The following is a 21984-nucleotide window of genomic DNA, read 5'->3' on the forward strand; positions in this document are numbered from 1 at the left end:
GACGACGACGACGACGATCAAGACGACGACATGATTAAAGACGACAACGACAACGACAACGACACACGACGACGACAACGACGATGACGACTGAGACGACGACGACGACGACGACGACCGACGACGACGACGGACGACGACGACGACGACGACAAGGAAGACAACGTCGTTCGTGCTTAGTGGTATCGACTTTCTCAAAGCACGAGCTCATGCTAGAGACGACGGTAAATCTCGCGGGGAAAGCGATCGTAGGAAAAAATAAAGGTACCGTTCTCGCGTATTACCAGAGTGAGAGCGCGCGGCACACAGCGGAGTAAGGCGGGGCGGGGCGAGAAGGGGGCGACATGAAAAAAAGCAGGGACGCGCTCTTGCGCTACTTTAAACCCGGAAACGGATTTTTGCCATCGCCACCACCGCACGCCGTCCCGTCGCCGTCGCCGTCGCCGTCGCACGCCGCCCACGCCGCCGCCCCGCGCTGCCACGTCACCGCCAGCCACCGCACTCCCGCCACCGCCACCGCCAGCCGCCACCGCCACCGCACGCCACCTGCTCACCGCCACCGCTCACCTCACCGCCACCGCCACCCGCCATCGCCAACCGCCATCCGCCATCGCCATCGCCATCGCCATCGCCATCGCCATCGCCATCGCCATCGCCATCGCCATCGCCATCGCCATCGCCATCGCCATCGCCATCGCCATCGCCATCGCCATCGCCATCGCCATCGCCATCGCCATCGCCATCGCCATCGCCATCGCCATCGCCATCGCCATCGCCATCGCCATCGCCACCGCCGCCTCCACCGCGCAAGATACTCCTCTCGCCGTTATCGATTAAAACGCCCCACCTGCTGGAGGTTATAAAAACCGAAAGGGCCGTTCCGCTTGCGTACTTTACTCTTACTGCACGCGTGTCCGTGTGGCTGTGCGCCTGTGTGTGTCTGTGTGTGATTCGAACCCCGTAAATCAGCGTCGGTCGGTCGGTCGGTTGGTCGGTTGGTTGGTTGGTTGGTGACCTCGCGCGACGACTCCAACACACGACCAGCAATTATTCATTCCGCGAGCTTCCGAATCTTGTTACGTCTCGGATATGACAGCGATATTCTACCTCGCGACTCTCCCGGCGTTCCCTCCCCTCCCCACTCCTCCCCGCCGCTCCGGCACTCGACTGACATTCAATTTTAACCGGTTATAATCTGACATTCGTAGATTCACGTAGAATCCTATATTGGCTCTATTATTAAACCCTCTGCCAATCGGCTGCGGCTCGCGAAAAACGAATATCAGATTTATTTCACATCGAAGGAGACATTATTAGCATTACTCCGATTTTTGAAATTAATCTTTCTCGCCAACAGAAAAGTCTCACGCTCAAGAATTTCTACCCACGCACATCTTTTCTCAGAGACGAGATTCGATTGTCACTGATGTTTAAATGGACCACCCTGTATGCGTAAGCCTCATCGAACATCGTATACGGACGACAGACAACGTTCGGTTCGGCCGGCGCTCGCTGATGCGCCAAGTCAAAATAAACGATGTTCTCCTGTCTTCATTGCCGCCGTCATAGCCGCTCCCAGAAGCTGGCTGGTGCAACGCCCCGTCCAGCACGGTTCTCATCTTTTTCTCATCTTTTTCCTCTTTAACTCTCAACAAGCATTGTCAAAGAGTTTAGAGCGTAAGCTCACCGATTTATAAGACGCAATAGAGAATTCTAGACGGAACATTTATATATAATTTTACATTTCCCCGGAATATGTGTATATCAATTCTTCACATTTTTTTTGCTATATTTTGTGTCACGCGAGATTATCGTTACGCGTATGTAACATCCGCTTGTTATATTTTTCATTGATACGTATCGCAAATAAAACGTCGATAGCTACATCATTTTTTGTCACCAATTTACTTGACTTATTACTATTAGAAATTTGCCAAGTTTTACGTTGGGGCAAATGACACACAAAAAACTCTAATGCCAGATTTCGAATGACATATATCTTTCTTTTCTTCAATATACTTAAAATATCATTCTTTTCTTTCGGAATAACTGATGATACGAGCGATAAATGATGATACGATTCCTTAATTTCTTGGCATTTATAATAAGGAATAAAATCGGAAATCGTTAAATTTGTAAACATCAGATTTCACACACAAGCCACTTTTCATGATGTGTTCATTTCGGGGGGAGGAGGGGGGGGCAAGAGTGCAATTTATAAAAATAATCCGATAAAGAAATAATAAACCCATAATAAAGATGCATCCCGAAATCTCGACGAAGATCGATGCCGTTCCGTTTCCACATCCGTTGGCGAATTTTAACAAATAAGAAAACGAGCCGGCATTTTAACGAGCGGCGCGTATATAAACGGGAGGGGAAGACCGTCGATGCATGGCCGACTTTGTGGCCGCGCGGATGCGTTTTTCGCGGCGCGGCATCACGCCGCCGTCGCCGTCGCCGTCGCCGCGCGTGAACGGTGATTTTTAGAAGGTACACGTCCCCCTCGTCGCCAAATATATTTCCACCGGGGTTATTATTATCTCGCGAAACCCAGAACGGTCGATAGCTCTCTGCCGTCGTCATGCGGCCGTCGTCGTGATTCAAAGTCGGGCCAAGAGCCGAGAGCGGTCGGAGCGGAGCGGAGCGAACCGAACCGAACCGGACCGAATCTGAGAGAGAGAAAGAGAGAGAGAGAGAGAGAGAGAGAGAGAGAACACGCGAGATCGTGTCAACTCTTCGACGTGCGAAAAAGGTGCTCGCCTCCAGCCGCGCCATGATAAAGATGTAAGATCCGAAGATATAAGGTCCCTCGCCGCCACCACGACCGTCGACGTTAATTCGCACGTGACCATTTCGCCCGTTTGCAACGCGCTTCGGAGTCACGATTCTGTCAATTTGGCGCGACACGTTGTCGATAATACCGCTCAGAATTAATCCTAGACGGATGAGCGAGATGATGCAGACGGGATTTAACGGAAAAGAGTCGTCGTGGAGAACCCGACAGATATTTTTGACGAAATTTCGATACAAAATTGAAAATGTAAACGTAAATGTAAGGTCGTTTTAAGGTCTAAAAGGTCTCCCGCTCGAGCACAATTCGTAGGGTGACGCGCGCTGTTTAATTAGTTGCAACGTCTGCGTCTGTAGCCGGATCTCGAGTGTTCCATCGTTTCAAACAGCCTTCATTGAAGAAGACGTAACGATATATAAATACTCGGCGTGGCGTATCGCGGCCTAACGGCACGTTAACACTCATTAAGGAAAAATAAGACTATTAACACTCATGCGCGTCCCTGAGCCGATCAATGTCGCGTGCATACGAATTAGTTTGCACAGTCGCTACACAGTCTAATGCCTAGACGCGACAACTCCTAAACTGGATAGAATTTAATTTTTTATTCAATCATTTACATTGAGTTAGAAAGTCTGATCGGACATCGCGTCTTTGAATGAAATGTCCTGTTTGCAAAATACATCTGCCGAATGCTTATACAAATAGTTGTTGCTGCAACTCACGTAAAATCTGGAAAAAATATTTGTTATATGTCGTCGTATTAATTACGGAAATAAAATGTACATCGCGGAGATTATAACGGCTAGATTGTAAAAAGCGTTTTATCTCTCTCTCTCTCTCTCTCTCTCTCTCTCTCTCTCTCTCTCTCTCTCTCTCTCTCTCTCTCTCCGTTTTTAATTTTTTATGAGACGTCCCGTTTGATTTTTACAAAATCCATGTTGCACATTGCGAATATCGTTAGCATTCGTTATCGCGCTTGTATCCAGCGAGAGCGAGAAATATCGGGCGCGATATCGATTTCAGGTGACGCGACGTCGTCGTGGCGGCTCTGAATAAGTCAACGAACTATAGCCTTCACTCCGATAGGCCGTGTTATTTTCGAGCGAGCTTACTTCCGGTACATTTTCCGAGCCAGTCTCCGATTTACGCTACGAAATGAGATCACCGAGAGTATTTACAAAATAATACCGAAGGCGCTCGACTCCGATATTTAAAAACGCAAGACTCAGAAACGGAACGACTGAACGTTTCAATGAAATCAATTAACGTGACGACAGCCCAAACAGCCTAAAGAACGTGACGAACAAAGTACAGCATGTTACTTCGAGGTCGCATTAGAAGGTTAATTTTGCATGAGTAACACGGGCTGTAATGAAGTCCAAGTTAATGAACTCGTCACTACGGCGTCAGCACTAATATACACAATTTTCTTTAACGAAACTTGCTGAAACAAGTAACATCGGGATATTTGGGCAAGAATGGGAGGAAAAAGGAAGGGGTAAAATGTTAAAAGCAGCAGTCATTATTTCATGTCAAACTTTTTTTTTAATAGCGGCGCAATGTGACCGTGCGCTGCGCGAATGAAAGCGTTAAAAAGTGATAGAATAGACTCCTCTCCACCGAGAGGAGACGACGTCTGTGAGTGACACAAAAGAATTCAATTCGCGACAAACAAAATGGAGCTCGTAATGAAGGACGTCGCGATTGCATGCAGTACCGTCCGTCGCTTACATCACGCCGCTCCGACTCGTTAATAAATAAATTTTGCGCGGCCCCGGATTCTGCAAAAGGCACGAGTGAGGGAATTAGTGCCTACCAACGAAAATCAACGGCAGAACTCGGCGCGCACTTCGACTTGCACGAGACGAGAAATTACAAACGCGAGATTCCCCGTGAAAAGGCCTCGAGTGCGGCATTTCGCGAATTAATATTCCCGATGCGATTTCCAACGGACGTCACTCGGATGGGACTTTAACGTAACGTTTAACTATCGGAACGATTAACATCGAGAAATAAGAGGCTACAGAAAAATGATCGAATTTGCGTAGCCGCTTAATCGTGATAATATTGAATTGCAAACATTCCTCTGATCGTCCATTTGCGTATGAATCATGTTTATTCAAAAAACTCGAAAAACATTCCCTGCGAATTTTCTGATTTTCAAAACAATTAGTTAAAAATTCTAAATAAAATAAAATTATCTTTAAATGTATCTTACGAATGAATATATATTTATTGTGCAGGCCTTAATATTTTCTATTCATTAAAGATTTATAAATCGTCAAATAAAATAATTATCTGAGTTTCAGTAATTCGATTTAAAAAATTTCGAAAGAAACTGTAAGAACTCTAAAAAAATTAAGTATTTTACATTGCATAGAATTTTCACAAAATCGTCGTCTCCAGTACTGAATATTGGATTAGTCGTGGTGCTCCAATATTTAGAGTAAATAGGTTAACAATTCGATCGATAAATTCCCAATTAATAATAATATAAAAACAAAACGTTAACAAAAGCAATTTCAAAAAAAGTTCCCTAAGATTTTCGATAAAATTCCCTGAGAATTCTCTGAGTTTTCAGGGCATAAATGAATAAGCATAAATTTCCTGAGAATCTCCAGATTTTCCAGATTTTTTCAAGTAGTAGATATTCATCCCGGTATTTACTAATTTTGATTAATCAGACGTTCCAGTGCGTGGTTTCCGCTAGCTTTCTGCATCGCGACGGATGTACATTGCACGTACATCATCAGACCGATGACTGTATGCGTAGAGCAGCTATGGATGATACCGCAAGTGCTTGTTCCTGCGCGCGCGCGCGCGCGTGTGTGTGTGTGTGTGTGTTTGCGCGCGCCTGTGCATGGAACGGGGCCAAACTAGTCGGCCGCGTTTGAAGAAAACCCGACGCGAGTCCGACGATAATCCGTCGGGTTTTCTTCGGTGCGCCGGTTGGCTCGCCAGTTTTCCCATGTATACGAGCGACGAGAGCAACTTTTCATTCGAGGAACACCTGCCCTAGCCGGAGTACCCCCTCTCCTTCTCGCGTCTCTCGTCCAACATTCCGTTTCAATCTCGGACCGAAAACCTGCGCGAGAATCGCCGAGATCAATCGATATCTGATGAAATTCCACGAACTATCGGACGAAAGATTTGCGTGACGTAGTCAACAGCGTGCACGCGTGATAATTTCGAATCGACTTTGATCTCGGGGGAAAACAGGCGGCGCGTCAAAACAACGTTGAATTTTCGCTCAGTCAAGAAAAGTAAGAAATGAGATAGGAGAGAAGAAATGCCGCGGGGGAAGGAAGGAGAGAGGGGTGATTTTTGATGATTCGCTAGTTTTTCCGCGGTACTTGCAGAAAGATTGATACTACATCGGTGGCGGTAGTCGGCACTATCGCTAATTGCGACAGCTCCGACTTTATTATTTGCTAAAGCCCGAGCTGATCTTCTTATTCGTCGTTGTGTGTGTGAACTTTTTGATGCTTACCATCTGAGTCACGCATGACGACGCAAAAGTCTGATAAACGAGAACGTCATATCTTCCGATATATATTTTTCGCCGAACAGGAAATCGTTAATGGCTTTGGCTTCGGAATAAAGTAACGTCGCAAAGTAGCAAGTTCGACGGGGGATCGATGCGAATCTACGCAAATGCGGATTTACTACCCGTCCGATATCTCGGAGCTGCGTCTCGCCTTTCTCTTCGACAAAATACCAAATTACACTTTTAAATCTACCGATGTTAAGTTAGGCGAGTTGCACAACGCGAGCCAATGGAATTTGCGATCCGTAAACTTTAGAAAAATATCCATCTCCGGAAATTAACGTTTAATCGTAAAATTACATCGAACTCTAATAACATAGAGATAATATAATTTAAGTAAAGCCTAATGTTTGACATTATATAAATTGTTGAATGTAATAATAATAATATTTTTACGCATCAGGAGAAAAATAATATATATATATATATATATATATATATATATATAAAAACTGTGCGCGCGACGCATATATTATTGTAGATTATTATGCATTAACTTGTATTAATGTGTTAACTAAATAATTAACCATCTCTTATCGTCGAGTTACGAATATGACTATACATCGCGAAAAATCGCGCGTTTCAGCGAAATGCCGTAATGCTTTCGGGGGTGCGGCGTTGCCAAGCGCCCTCTCTCTCTCTCTCTCTCTCTCTCTCTCTCTCTCTCTCTCTCTCTCTCTCGAACAGAAGATACAGGTAGATCTGGCAACGCAGGAACAAACGCCGTTGGCTGGCCGTGCTCAGTTTTCGTGATACGCGTTACTCTAACCCTTTCCGAGACCCTCCTGATATACTATCTGGTGTCCGAAAATTTGAAACATAATTTTTTAAGACGCGTGTGTTGTCAGTTTTGATTCGCAAAGTAATGACAATTTTTTGTTTCGATCATATATACCCCGAAAAAAAATATTACAACTGCACATAATTCCTATGTATAATCCCTTTTATATTTATTTCACATTTCGCATCGCACTGGTAAAGCAGAGGCTTTCGAAAAAAAATTCTTTTGTGCGAATAATTCTATTGAAAATTTGCAGTCTTGCGGTTACAGTACTTCCCATTGATGCTTCCCGTATTGTATTAGCGGGAAAAGCGTACTTTTTATTCTAATTATTAACTGAAATTAAAAAAAAAAAGGAAAGTAGGGGAGGGAGCCGGAATTCAAAGTCGATACAATTTCAGCGACGGGTTTATCTCTCGGCTAAAATCCATCCGCGTGAAGAACGACGGAACCGTAACGATTGACGCAAAGTCAATTTCGCCTTATCCGCGGGATCGCCATCGGGAATTAAAGTCACCGAAATTGTAACGATTTCGAGCTCGGACCGGAAACGCGTGCGAACGATGGCGGGGAGGGGGGGGGGGAAGTTGTTTGTCCTTTCGGGAACAGAGGAAAGCGAGCGGTAGATAGACCGAGGCGTGTCATTACGCGACAACATGAATTACGTAATTGTCCTCCTATCGAAAGGCTAGGCCTGACACGAGAAAGAGAAGAGGAGAGAGAAAGAGAGAAGAGAAGAAGGGGAGGTGAGGGGGAGGGGGATTATTCGAAATTTATACGTACGATAAAACTGATAGTTTGTTCATGCAACGGCCCTCCGTAATGAGGCGAGCACGCGAAGCCTTGCGAAATATCCTCTGGCTTCCGATAGCGTCGCGAATGGTTAACGAACATCCGCGCAGAATCGCCGATTTGGTTATTTTATATAATCTTACGAACGAGAATTTACAACCGTAGGCCTCGCGGGGGTCGCAAATGTGTTCGCGTTTATCGATCGTCGCGGGGAGTCGCGACGAATCTTTGTCTACAAATTACAAGAATTACGCGAAATCCATCCCCTCGTCACCCCCTTGCGCAATCTCGCGCAATTGTGCTCGGTGCAAATCGTCGGAGTAACGCGAGAGAGAGCAGGGCGAATAACCAGGCCCGAATATAAATACGAACGGCTAGTATTCTCGCCGCCGAGAAATCTCGGGTGTTTACCGTTTACTCGCGAGGCACGGCATGGTTAAAAAGTCTAATAACTCGCTCGCGCGATATATATATACAACAACTTCTCGCGGCGTAACCGAAAAAGTTTTCGATCGAGTTCGGCCCCGAAAACAAGCGTGCGACGTTTCCACGCGAGAATCGACAGCCCCCCGCGCGCGCGCGCGCGCGCGCGTTGTTTTTCTCGATCCAAGTACGCGGCAGATAACCGATAAGGTGCTCGATCGTCGTTGCGGACTTACGTAATGGTGGGCGTGTACACTCGAAATTAAATCGCTTCTCGCGTATTCTCCGTATCGGGTATACTGATTACGGGCGAATCCTTTTTCTATTTATCTTTTCCCTGATAACGAGAGTGTACCTTTGTGCAGCGCGAGACTTCCAAATGAATAGGCAAAGGTCCATGAAAAGCCGGCTCTGCGCGAGCCGCCATAAGTACATTGAACATTACTTTCTGGATAACAGGAAAAGGATTTAGGCGAGGGATTAAAACGTGACATAATATACGAAAGAAACATATAACATATTGTGTAATATTTGTGAATAGCTAAATGATAAAAAAAAAAAAAAAAAAAAAAAAAAGAAGAAAAAAGGATAGAACTTTAGTATTGAATTAATTTATCAATGTTAAAAAGAACTATGCTAATGTGACTAATTACATTTATTAATATTCAGTATAAATATGTCTTATTAATTAGGAGAATAATAATTAGGAGAATAATCCCGTTTCGACGTTATATAACCGATATGTAGCAACTCGAATCGCGTAGGACACGCCCACGTGTGCAAAATTAAATATTCAGAAATCTGGATATCGCAAGGTACTCGACACATTATTCAGTGATATCGTGGAATTAGAGCTTTCCTAATAGAGCACGAGTCACGGAGGCTAAGAATGTTTCGCGCGCGGCAGTGGCGACGGCGGCGGCCATCTCGTAAGGTCGTTTCGAGCTGGCCAACGTATACAGGGTGTATCAAATGTCGCGCACTTTCTCTCGGCCTAGCGGACGCTAAAGGCCAAAGCGAGTAGAATGTTGATTCCTTCAATGTCGAGACGTTCATTAGCGTACACGAGGAACCGGCATTTAAGGCATGACGAGACAAACGTCGTCGAAAGTTTTTCGGCGCGAGAGAGAGGAATATAATTTTCGGCAAAAATGTTATAAGATTCGCGAGAAAGAAGATCCTCGACTGCTTACGTAAACAGAAATTCGCCGATGAAAAATGTTCCCTCTTAAAATCGGATAATCTCAAACGTACCAATTTGTACTTGCTCTTGTGAAACGTATCCGTTACTGCGTCGGAAAGGAAATTTGTCGATATCGACAAATTATAATTTCTAAAATAGACTTCTCCGTAAAGAGCGATTGAATCTTAGTCGGCAAAAAAAAAAAAAAAAAAAAAATTCAATATCGAGGATTAAAATCTCGCGAGAGCGGTAACTCTCTCCGGCGGAATTTTTATCAGGCGAGAACCGACGACGAGGTATACATTTGTCGTCGGGGCAAATGTATTTTCAAACGAGCAACACTCACGAGACGGAGGCGCGCTTTGCCTTTATCTTTCGATTGCCGTCGGCGACAATTCGACGACGGCGGTATCGACCTCCTCGCGCTGTTCGATTCGATAAGATGGAACGCTGCGACACGCTGCAACATCGCTCGTTATAACGTTGGAATTTGCCGCGCGTGAACTAATATCGGCGAAACCATCGTCCGAGACCGCCTTCCCCTCCTCCCTCTCCCGCCGAACTCGAGTTTGCGACTCTCAAGTTTGCGGCGAGGGCAAGATTGCGATCGCGAGATTCAACGTGCGTGCTGACAACATGTCGCCGAGAATCGTAGTCGCTCCTCCTTCTATTTGCGACAAAACAATAAACTAATTAGGTATCTCGACGATTAGACTGAATTCTCGGCGAGATAAGGCGCCGTGCTGAAATTAACCGACAAGGTCTTTGTTTCCAACCACACTTTCTCCATTTTGTTGCGTTTTTCTCCTCTTTTTTTTCCCCTCTCCCCTCCTCCCCACCCCCCTCCCCCCTCTCCGTTTCCCTCGAATAACGAACGTTTATTCATTAGCTCCATTTCGAGCGCGGAGAAAGAGCAAAAGAAAGATATAACCGGACCTGGAAAGAACGCGATAACTATTCGCAAAAGTTCCCTTCCCTTTAGGCACTTGACCCTTTTTTTACGCTTAAAACAAAGTACGCGTTCGTGCTTAGGAGGAAGAAAAAGGAACGTGGGGGAAGGGGAGGGGAGACGAATGTGCGAAATATGGACGAAGGGACGACGCTAGGGTCTGCGCTAGCGCGATAAAATAACCGATGTGAAAGGAAAAAAAAGGGGAGGAGAATCTCTGTCTCGAAACGAGAGCGGTGCGTTGTCAAATCCAGGGGCCGAAGTCATTGATAATTTGTTTGTGCTGTATCGGTCGGCCCGCGCGCGCCCGATTGTTTCCGACTCGCGCCACTTTCACTTTCGATCCACCGAGTAATGAACCACAGGCCGAAATAACGAATGATTGATAACTCTGCGGACTGCATAATGAGCGATACGCAAGGAACAATGCAATCGAATCAATGTCGCAAAAGCGGCGCGGCGAGCGCGGGCGACGCGGCGTCGACTCTCGTCGTCGTGTGTGCTTGGCAGCGAACGCCAGCGTTTAAATTAGCAACAGCGTGCAAGAAAATCATAAGCCATCGGCGGCCCGTTCGTGCTGGTTATGAAAGATCGAAAAGACCGAACTGCAACTTCGCGATGGGCGAGCGAAAAAAAAACGTCACAACTCCACGAGTTTCGGGTTTCTCGGATACCGAAAGTAAAATCAAAGTTCGAGTCTCGAAACGGAAGCCGCAATTTGAAAGAAAAACGGGAGAAGTGATAAAAATCGTGGGTTCTTTTTTTTTTTTATTTAGCTCCTTCAACCTCGAAACCGAATATCCTTGAAAATTAAAATGTACAAAAGCGAGATACCTCGAAACGCGATTTAAGAAATTTTGACGTCACAGAAGACACAGAGCGAAACTTCGTCTATCGTTTGTGAGCTTGTAGGGGCTTTCGGAATATCGACTTTCGGGAGTTGTGACACTTTTTTTCACTTCCACGTATCATCACTCCGCGTTGTTTAACAAATATTGTCAAATGCCTGTTGCACCTCTGGCACGGACTAATCACAATCGAGCCACCATAGATAACACCGACAATCAGAGTTCGTCAACTTCATATCACAAATCAAAATACTTTCGGGATTAAAAAAATTGTAAACAAGCTTTAGATGTCGAGCACGAAACTACGTGGAAATTTCTAAAACTAGAAACAGAAAAGACGTTTTAACACAGCCTCAAGTTGATGCGAACCCACATATCGGCGCAATCACGTAAAGTTAAGATCCGTTGTATCCTTCCGGGAAATCTGCACACATTTTATCTGTCACTCGCTTCGACGCAAACGATTGGAAGGCGATGTTACGCGGAAATGTTGATCGCCGAGTAAAAAATTTCCGAGTAAATTTAGAGACTTGAGAGACGTGGAGCTTCGCGTTGCCGCGAGCCTGTAGCTTGCGCCATACGAAAATTCTCGACTGTCTCAATCCTGCGAATCAATTTGAGCACATTTTCCCTCGTATATCCGATACACTGTCCCATCGTGCATCGGTCGCACGTCATTAGCAAGTCCGAATCCCTCGGGGAAGGATACGAGCTAATCTTGAGTGTCGCCCCGGCGACGCGTACCGTCGCTTCGGTGACGGGCAAGCGTCGGTTCCGGCGCGTCAATTTTCACACCTCGGCTTCCACGAATCCAGGAGAGAAGCGAATCGGATAGCGACGGTTACCAGCCACGTTATCGCGTTTCCTCGAAAGGGAGTCGTTTCTTCCTCTTTAAAATGAACATATCTCTCCCTATCGCGGGCAGCACACAGTACCGTTCTTTCAGAGAGAGAGAGAAAGAGAGAAACCTCGAGTAAGGTTGACTCTCCGCTGGTTTCCATCCTCGCCTCGCCTCGCCTCCCCGCTGGATCCGTGCATCTCAGGGGCACCATAAAACTCGTGATATACGTACGTAGAGAACGTCGGTCGGTCGGTCGGTTTGGCCGCGCTCGACTCGTCCCAGCCTCCACCTTCGCTATCTTCAAGTTCACACGCGAAGCGTGTCCGCCGTGCCGAGATATTCCCTATTAATAGGCCCGTTATTTTCGAGACTCTCTCTCGAAACACCGCGGCGGCACTTTGGGGGGCGTCGAGCGCCTCGCCACTGTGCCGGACCCCGGGCACAAAGATGCGACGGGGATCCGCGTTAAGGTCGGGCCACAGCGTCGGTCACACGTAGTATCATCATCACTGAGAACACAGAGAGCGGCGACGGGACGATAATGACGACGACGACGAGGATGACGTTGATGATGACGGTGATGGCGATGATGATGACTCCGTCGTCGACGGGCGGACGAGCGGCGGGCACACAACCACGACAGGGTACGGGCACGAAAGCGCGGGGCCGAGCATCACGAGGGTGAAGGGGCACCGGCACCAGCTTGCTCGACGATGCATCACGTTGGAGGAACGGGCCACGGGCGTGATAGCGTGCACTCGGTCGGTAATCTTTACGGCACCTTTGGGCGCATCAGCGCGTCGTAATAAACACGACGCGTACGATTCCCGATGCCCCAAACGATAGCGAATTCGAGATCGACGAGAGGAACGGGAGAACGAAGAAACAAACGAGCAGATGGACGGTCGAATGGTCGAACGACGGAAGAGAGCGAGCGAACGAACGGACGAGCGAACAAACGAACAAACGAACGAACGAACGAACAAGCGAGCGAGCGAGCGAGCGAGCGAGCGAACGAACGTACGAACGAACGAATGAGCACGTACGATAAAGATTAGAATATGAACACGCAACGTGCACACGAACGGTCGGTCGTGGCAAACGCGGTCACACTGCAGCGCGGCGTAACGCGACGTGATGCGACGCGACGCGAAGCGGCGCACAGCGTCGCACAGCGTTCTTTAAAGGCCGCGACGATGTTAAGAAAAGCGCGTTATTTCACTATATATGTTATTACACACTGCACGGCGACACTACATCACGATGATGAATATACATTCGGGAGTATTGTACTTTCGGACGCAAGAGTGCGATCCGAGACGACCGTCGTTTCACGTTGTCGTCATCGTCATCGTCGTGGCGAGAGATCGCTCCTCTTTTTCTTCCTTTCCTATTAAATCCTTATCCCGTTTTATCCTGAACGGAGAATAAACGGGATAAATAGAGATCGAGAGAGCAAGCCTGAGAGAGATAGAGAGAACGCGGGAGTGAGGAAGAGAAAGAACGGATTGGGTAGAGGATGAGAGAGAGAGAGAGAGAGAGATAGAGAAAGAGAGAGAAAGAGAGAGAATGTATTCGTGGCGTGTATTTCACGTTGTGTGTGTGTGTGTGTGTGTGTGTGTGTGTGTGTGTGTGTGTGGGTGGGTGGGTGGGTGGGTGCGTGGATACGCGTGAGAAAGAAAATGAGAGATTACGCACACTCGCGTGATTGCCTAAAAGAGAGAATGAGAACCGGAGGCGCGCGCGCGCGCGCGAGCGAGCGAAAGAAAAAGAGAGAGAATAGCATGAGTGAGTGAGTGAGTGAGAGAGAGAGAGAGAGAGAGCCAATGAGTGAGAGGGAAAGAGACGGATAAGTGCAAGGACAAAGAGAAACGAAGAAGGAGCGATAGACTTCACAAAAGGAGCATGACGTTTCGGAGTCGCTCTTCTTTCTTATGGATCCTCCAGCTTAATTTCGTCGTGGAGAAGCTGTTACGAGGCCTCCCGCACTTCTCGCGACGCGGCACGCTCGCGAGAGGACATTACCGACGGCAACGGCAACAGTTACGGCGAGGACGATAGCCACGACGACGATGATGACAACGACGATGATAGTGACGAGACTGACGAGGTTGACGTTGACGTTGACGGACGACGGCGACGATGACGACGACGACGAGGATCCCTCGCCGTTCCTACCCGCACACACATTCAATCTTCCCGAGAAGCTTACCCGCGGCGAGCTCTATTCCCTCGGTATAATGTATTTCCCGGCGGAAGGCCGTTCGCCTGCAGCACCAGCGTTAGCGAGCAACAGCAACCAGCACCACGACGACGGTGACGACGGCTGCGGCTGCGGCTGCGGCTGCGACGGCGGTGGCGGCGGCGGCGGCGACAGCAACAACGGCGGCGAGTCACCGCGATTAAAAAACACTCGCGTTCTCGCGCACTCGCGACCCGACGACACGGTGTCTCGCTGCTGCGGCACGAAAATCGGCGCAGCCGGTCCACACGGCGTTTTCAGGGCCGCCAGGTTAACGTCACGAAATCCACCGCACACAACCATAGATCCAAACGGCGGACGGACGGACGTAAGGACGGACGGCAGGCTGGCAGGCAGGCAAGGCGGAATCACGGGTGAGGCGGCGGGCGCGGGAAGATAGGAGGGCGTCCGGGGCGGGCAGCGGCCGCGGGGTGAGGGTAACGGGCCGCCGCGCGGAGGGCGCGGGGAGCGGCCGGACGAGAGCGGCGCAGCGGACGCGCGGGGGGACAAGCGGGGAGACGCGCGATGGGCGTGGGGGAGGGATAGTCGAGAACGACCGAGCGAGCGAGTGAGCGAACGAACAAGCGAACGGGCGAGCGAGCGAGCGAGGGAGCGAGCGAGCGAGCGAGCGAGCGAACGAACGAACGAACGAACGAACGAACGAGCGAACGAACGAACGAACGACAAACGAACGAACGAGCGACGTAGCAGCGTCGCGCGCGTCGGTGGGGCGAGCAGCGAAGCGGGGAGGGGACTGCATTAGCTCAGGACCGGCTCTCGCTGGTGATGCCGCGAGGGCCACCGTGGTCGATTCCACCTTGATTTTCATCGAGGCGCTCCCGCGCGAGAAAATTCGCGAGTTTCCCATCTCGAATCGATCTCAAACGACAACATTTTCGTTCGATAAGACGATCTAATCTCATCTTAAAACTCGCGTACGATTCCCGTATCGCTCGCTGTTTTGCACCGGCGGCACAGCGATGGTTACGAGCAAAGCGCTCCGCTACATCCTGAAAGATTCCCGACTTAAAGCGGATAGACTCAAATGCCGCTGCCGCGCGAGATCCAGAGAGCGATGCCGTCGTCTGGCTTAAACTTGTTACGAGATGCGTACATTCGAGGAAATCGATATGTCGGGGGAAAAGAGGTACCGGGATTCCCTGACTCTCGGCGCCGTCGATTTTTCGACAATCACGCGATAGCTATCGCGAACGCATAGTCGCACTGTTTGTCAAAATTCCATCGATGGCGCGCCTCCCCGTCCTTTGACTTATACTTTCACTCGGGCTTCCATTTTCTGTTATTTTCGGTTCGCCGAACGCGCTCGTTCTCCTCGCACGTAACAAAACGCACAAAGGGACCGCCGCTCCCGCGTCCTCGACGCGAGACTCGAATCTTGATTTCCACGCTGCGCGCACACGCGAAAGAAAGAGAGATGGATTGATTCGTCTGTTTTGTTCAATTTTCAAGCGGCTGCTGCATCCGCATACGATTCGGTGTGGCGACGCGCTTTTGCGCTCAAAAGGAGAGTCGTTGCCTGATATATCGTGAATTTTATCGGTCGTCAGACGCACGTTTAACAATCGAAGAACAGACGACTCGTGCGAATAATGCGCCGAGAAAGCGACATGTTCATTGCAAGCATGACTACGTTTAGTCTTTGCTGTTTCTCTTTCACGAACGCGACTATTAAAACCCGTCTGTGTTCGTCCCGTGACAAAATTTGAACGACACAGCAGTCAAGTTCTATTCAAAACTTCTATTTTAGGCGAATCTATTCCTTGTTTATATCTATACATAGAATATAAACACTATTGATACATCTTTAATGAGTCATCTACTCTTAAAACTATAAAAATCTTCGGATGAATTCAACTCCATCGATCGAGACATGACTGTTGGATAAATGTATCGTAAATTATTTCGACATTCGTACGATTCGACATTCGTATTCATTTCACCTTGAAGACTGGACGCACTTGAATTTCGACAGGGATTATGCAACGTGATATTCCGACGTAAATCAAATGGAATTCACGAGATTCGGGGAAGGTGGGACGCGGGGGTATATATATCGACAGACTTAGCTCATGAATTTTCGCGTCATTCGGTACGGGCACGTAGGATCACCACGTACGGCATTGACGTCGAGAGCACGCAGGCAAGCAAGCAGGCTGGTTGCCTCGCGGGCAGGCGAGGCGCGGCGGGACGCGGTGGACGCTTCGGCAGTGGGGATGCGCGACGCGCCGCGGCGGGGGAGGGAAGGTGTACGGTTGATCCCGGCCGCCGCAGAGAGAAGAAAGTCCGAGAGAGACCGAGCGAGCGAGCGCGCGCGGAAACGGGACGGTGCGATGCGACGCGACGAGCCGCGCCGCGCCGCGCCATGCCGCGCCGAACTGAGCCGAGCCGAGCCGAGCCGAGCCGAGCTGAGCCGAGCTCGTGCGGCAACGTGGCGCATCGGCTGTACGCGGCAACGTCGCATCTCGAGGCTCTCACGGACGCCAGGCGATCTTACCACACTCATGGGTGTACGGAGAGAACGGCGGACCGGAGAAGGAAAGAATCCCGTTTTGCCGTGTGGAGGAGATGAAAAGAGACGGAATGAGAACGAGCGTGCGCGCGATAGAGAAAGAGAGACGAATGAGTGGCAACGGCGAGGTAGAAGGGGGAAGGGCAGGGAGGACAAACGTGCGGAAAGAGAGAAAGAGAGAGGGTTACAAAGATGGAGAGAAAGAGAAAAATTCTTCGAGCTCGTAGCGCAGGCTACGAAGTTTTCCGCCCGATCTCTTGAGATTTCAGGAAAGCGTTTGGTGCATTCGGAATACGTATATTTATACATGCGTCGACCCACGGTTTTTTTTATTCATCCAACGCACTTGTCGCATCCTAGTTCTCGACGCGGTCTCCGGTCGTCATCATCGTCATTGCGGCGAGGCCGCTTTGTTTAAAGATTATGATAATTTCCTTTTACACATCGCGGACAATCTGCGGGGAAGATTTCCGCTTCTGCGAGAATCGCGTGAATCACTTTTTACGCAACGGATCGTTCCGTTTGCAATAAGAATGCTGGAAGTCACTGGAGGTCAAACCCCCCCCCCCCCCCAATACGTTTCAGAGAAAGGCCTTTTTTTTTACAGACACGTAAACCTAGATCCATCGTCGCGATCCCGTTGTCACGAGCAAAAGCCCATTTCGGAACCCGCCGAGATAATAGATCTGAGATCCCGACAAATCGCTATTAATACGTAACGACCACGGCGTCGTTACACCGTCGCACTCGCGAGGTTCCGCAGCCCTTTTACGACCTCCGTTCGTGCGCGGTGCCACGCGCGATCGGACGATGAATAAATTAGCAAAACGAGTTAGTAGATCAAACGCGTCTTGAAGTTTCGCGCGATCGAGACAACGCGAGCGAAAAACGCGTTGCAAGGGCGAGCAAGAACGATCGATCGATTTCTATTTTCTAAAGAAAAATTATCGATCGACGGCGTTCACGATCGAGAGATCCCGCAATTTTCCCACCACCACAAGAATACTATGCGTAGAAGAGAATTGATTTGTTTCCCCTTCGCACCCGGAACTCGCGATATCCCGCGAGTGCGATAAGGGAAGCGTAACAATGCGTCATGTACGGCCACACGTCGCGCTCGTTTGCGCGCGAGAGACGGCGGCTCGATAGCCGAGACGGGGAGAATCGGCGCGAGGTATTCGCGTAAACACGCGACTCCGTTACACTCCCTATATAGATATTTGGAAAGGGAATTTTGAACTCGCCGGTTATCGATTAAACGCGACGACCCGCGTATATACTTTAATGCCGGCGCGCCGCCCGGCGCAAACGCTTCAATGTCACGCACGGGGAATTATTCCCGCAGTGAAACCGTAACGACACTTCCGCGAAAAAAAAGGGTTCGAGACACTTCGAAACTGGGGGACATTCCTCGAAAAATTACGCGGCGTCTTGTGTGCGGACTTCCGAACGTTACTTCTCGTATCTTTCGTATTCGTCGTTTTGATATCGCCGTGCAATATCATATATATTTTACACTTTGATCAAAATAAAACTGAAATGATTCGTTCGATAATTTGTTTCTATTGTCAATGCGGTAACCTACCACGTGTGTGTGTGTGTGTGTGTGTGTGTGTGTGTGTGTGTGTGTGTGTGTGTGTGTGTGTGTGTGTGTGTGTGTGTGTGTGTGTGTGCACATACACTTCTCATCATAGAATAACAATGCGTTCGTATAAATATATCGCGCACATACTCACGTTGCAGTCGATTGAAACAAGCAACGTTAGATGAATTTATTTTTGTATATATTATGATTAAATTGACGTTGTATAATATTATTATTGTATTATTATCGCAACATGCGCGTGTAAATCTTGCGATAGAAAACTCGGCTTTATTTCGCTTAAATTACTCGGGCTGAATGGAAGCGGAAGGAATCACACGAGGGCACACCGCACACGTCCCGGCAACAAATAATGCGGCCGACGTCTCCCATGTTTTATTTCGAAATGTTGTACGTCGCAGAGCGTCCTGAGAGTCCCGTCGGATGCTCGAAGAATCCGCCGGACTTTCTCAGAAACGAGCACAATGCGGCATAACGATTGCAGCAGAAGTGAGAGCGTCCCGCTGACATCGCGTCGTTCGATCTGAGACGATCGAAAAGCATCCGCTGCAATACGGACGGAACGGCCGTATTTTCGTTCAACGGTGCGTCCGCCGTTTGGCGAGTTACATCGCGCGCGATAATTCGCGGAGGCAACAGAGAAGAGAACGTGTATTTGCGGGCGATTCTCCAGAGAATCGGGCTGGTCACATCGCCGACACGTTCCGTGACTCCTGTATTCTCGAATTTCATTCACCCGGATTTTAAAAAGTGACTCGAGAGAGGAACGCAGGCGTCACAGGAAGCGTCGGATTATTTTTCGTAGCGTAACACCAGCGGCGTCTCCTAAACGACCGTTAAATTTCGCTTTCCGACGGCGCGATATCCGGAGGACCGCGCCCCGAAAGACCCGGCTCTCTCCTGGACGCATGCTGCGTCGCGTCGCTTCGACGAGAATATTAAGACCCTGTACGTTCACGTCCGATATGTTTAAGTACGCGCGGTCGAGCGTGCCCCCCTCGTCGGAGGTTGTTGCGGATGAGACGGCTGGTATGGACGTATCCACATGATTGTTTTGTGATGGAATCATTATACTATGTTTCTCTCTCTAGGGTGTTCTTCAATAGGCGCCAGAGCCCCAAGAATCCCTGAAACGCATCCATACGACTGCGCGCGCGCGCGCGCGACCGTGTCCGTGTGTGACGTTTATATGCGGGCGTTAAAACGCATCTGGAGTCTTAGTCCGACGACCACGTTTATCTCGAAATGCGCGCTGAACGAATACGGGCTCCGGTCGGACCGTAAAGAGCCTCGTACCGCTTCGCTCGGCTCGGTTCAGCTCGGCTCTCGGTTCTCGCTTTGGTGTGGCGCGAGACCAGACGAGGCGAGACAAGGCGAGGCGAAGCGAGGCGGGGCGGGGCGGGGCGGGGCGAGGCGAGGCGAGGCGAGGCGAGGCGAGGCGAGGCGAATGGGGAGGAACGGCGGGGCGAGGCGAGGCAAGGCGAGCCGAAGCGACGGCGACCGCGACGTTCCCGAACCGAGCCAGGGATCGATGGGTCGCCTTTCCTAGTATCGAGAAGCAATAGCAGAAGAGGAACTATAAAACAATAGCACTGATTACTGGATGGCGCAAGGGTGTGGCAGCGCCATTGAGTCGTTACACGCAGGAATAGAGAGCCAGTAGGGGGATAATACGAGAGGGAGAGCGAGAGCGAGAGCGAGAGCGAGAGAGAGAGAGAGAGAGAGAGAGAGAGAGAGAGAGAGAGAGAGCGTGTGCCTATATAAATGTTTGGATGTGTAGCGTTTTGCAAGTGTATAGGCGTGTGCTCGCGCGCGCCTGGGCGTGCGAGCGAGCGAACGTGCGCGCGCGCGCGCGAACGAGCGAGAGAGAGAGAGAGAGAGCGATGAAAGGATGGCGACGAGGAAGGGGTTGGGGTGCGCGCGGGAGAAGGAGCGGGTACGCGGGTATAGACAGGGACGAGCGCGCGGCGACTGGCGGTAGTGGTGGCAACGCGGGGCGGTACGGTGCGCGGACGGGGACAAGGATGAACCACCTTAAAGGGGATAGCGTGGATCATAAATAATCAATATTATACCTGCGACCGATATAGAAAAATTTCGGATCGCATTGAACCACGCGCGCGGCTGGTCCGCGCTGAGCCTATTTTCCGACTAGGCCCCGTTACCGTTTCTAGCTCGGCAAATTTCGGAATTTCGCGCGGCGACACGCGACGTTTCCTCTATCGAATTATATACGTTGTGTAATACGAAAAGCGCGTTCACGCGAGAGAAGGATTATGTTATTATTCGTGGAGGGAAAGGGAGGAGGGTACATGGTCCATTTCTTTCTGGACGTAAAAGTTGTGCGCGTCGCGCACGAGCGCGGGCGATAAACTAACGAGCGCGAGCTCGCAATCCGTATGATTTCAGGCTTTAATTGCGCGTGTAGTTTGCGACACGGCGACACTGCCTCGTTTCTGAGGAACGCGACGTTAGCACGACTGCCGTTTTTATTAAATTACCGTACGCGGAAACGCGTATGTGGCCCGATGGGCAACGAGCCACTACACTTGCGAATAAAGAACAATGAGAAAGCAATTCGCTATTGTTCGCGCGAGTCCATATATAATTTTCGATTTTACGATATCGACGGAATATTTTGGGGGAGGGGGGGGGGGGGCGGAGTACAGATGGATATCTATCTCCGAATCTCTCGTTAGTTGAAGCGGATTCCAGGCTCCCGCGCGAAATTTCAGGATGCACATGAAGCGCAAAATGAAGTTAGTCGCGATAAACGCGACGCTTAAACATCACACTCAAGCGCGAGCGAAATGTGTCTGGTGTCTACATATATCGAAGATACCAAAGTTCGTAAAACTCGACTTGCGTTGTTTCGTTTCTGTCATTTAGCCGTGGGAGAGATTGCATCAGAAATTTGTGCTCCTCGCGAATGTTTTTTACGCGTCGCCGTCGAGCCGCCGATATGCGTTTCCCGTTAGCGATGTAACGTTTCCCATTCGTCCTGGAAATATTACTTTTCGCATTTACGATCGCACATCAAAACGTTTTTAGACAGGAACACACGCATCAATTAGAAGCAGCGATAAAAGGAACTATTTTTATCGTTAAAAATAAATTAAAGAGGAAAGATACGATTGGTGGAAGGAGCATTACTGGTTCGCGTTGCAATTTTATACTCCGACGCGTCAACTTTTTTATTTTCCTTGGAGTAATTGTACGTGACAAAAGAGCGATATTAAGAAACGAAAATATTATGGAAATTTGTATGAAGGATGTCGGGTGCAATATATAGTGTCACGAGAGGCTGGACAATCTCCCCATTCGCGATTGCTCCTCCCTCTGCGAAGATTCGATCGGATATCATCTCTTTCACGCTTTCTAAATCTTTTGATATAAATCACTTTAGCACATTGGCATTTCGTTTATGTTAAACCTCACGTGAAATTAT

General features: G+C 49.1%; 1 protein-coding gene across 11 annotated transcripts in view; it reads right to left on the reverse strand.

The window, feature by feature from the left end:
- Positions 1–16866, reverse strand: part of LOC105429776 (uncharacterized) — a 47779-nt gene extending 30913 nt beyond the window's left edge. Inside the window, exons 1-3 of one of the 11 annotated variants that reach the window (XR_016137923.1) lie at positions 16541–16866; positions 14053–14749; positions 13399–13577 (exon numbers count right to left, since the gene is read on the reverse strand). The gene's annotated coding sequence lies outside the window, so the exon portion shown is untranslated. Of the gene's footprint in view, positions 1–11689; positions 11702–13398; positions 13578–14052 lie in introns of those variants that run through there. The other 10 variants (XR_016137929.1, XR_016137925.1, XR_016137921.1 and 7 more) reach the window with 10 other exon arrangements.
- Positions 16867–21984: the final 5118 nt, after the last annotated feature.

This window comes from Pogonomyrmex barbatus, unplaced genomic scaffold, assembly GCF_055798465.1.
Source record: "Pogonomyrmex barbatus isolate J1 unplaced genomic scaffold, ASM5579846v1 scaffold10, whole genome shotgun sequence".
NCBI classification, from domain to species: domain Eukaryota; kingdom Metazoa; phylum Arthropoda; class Insecta; order Hymenoptera; family Formicidae; genus Pogonomyrmex; species Pogonomyrmex barbatus.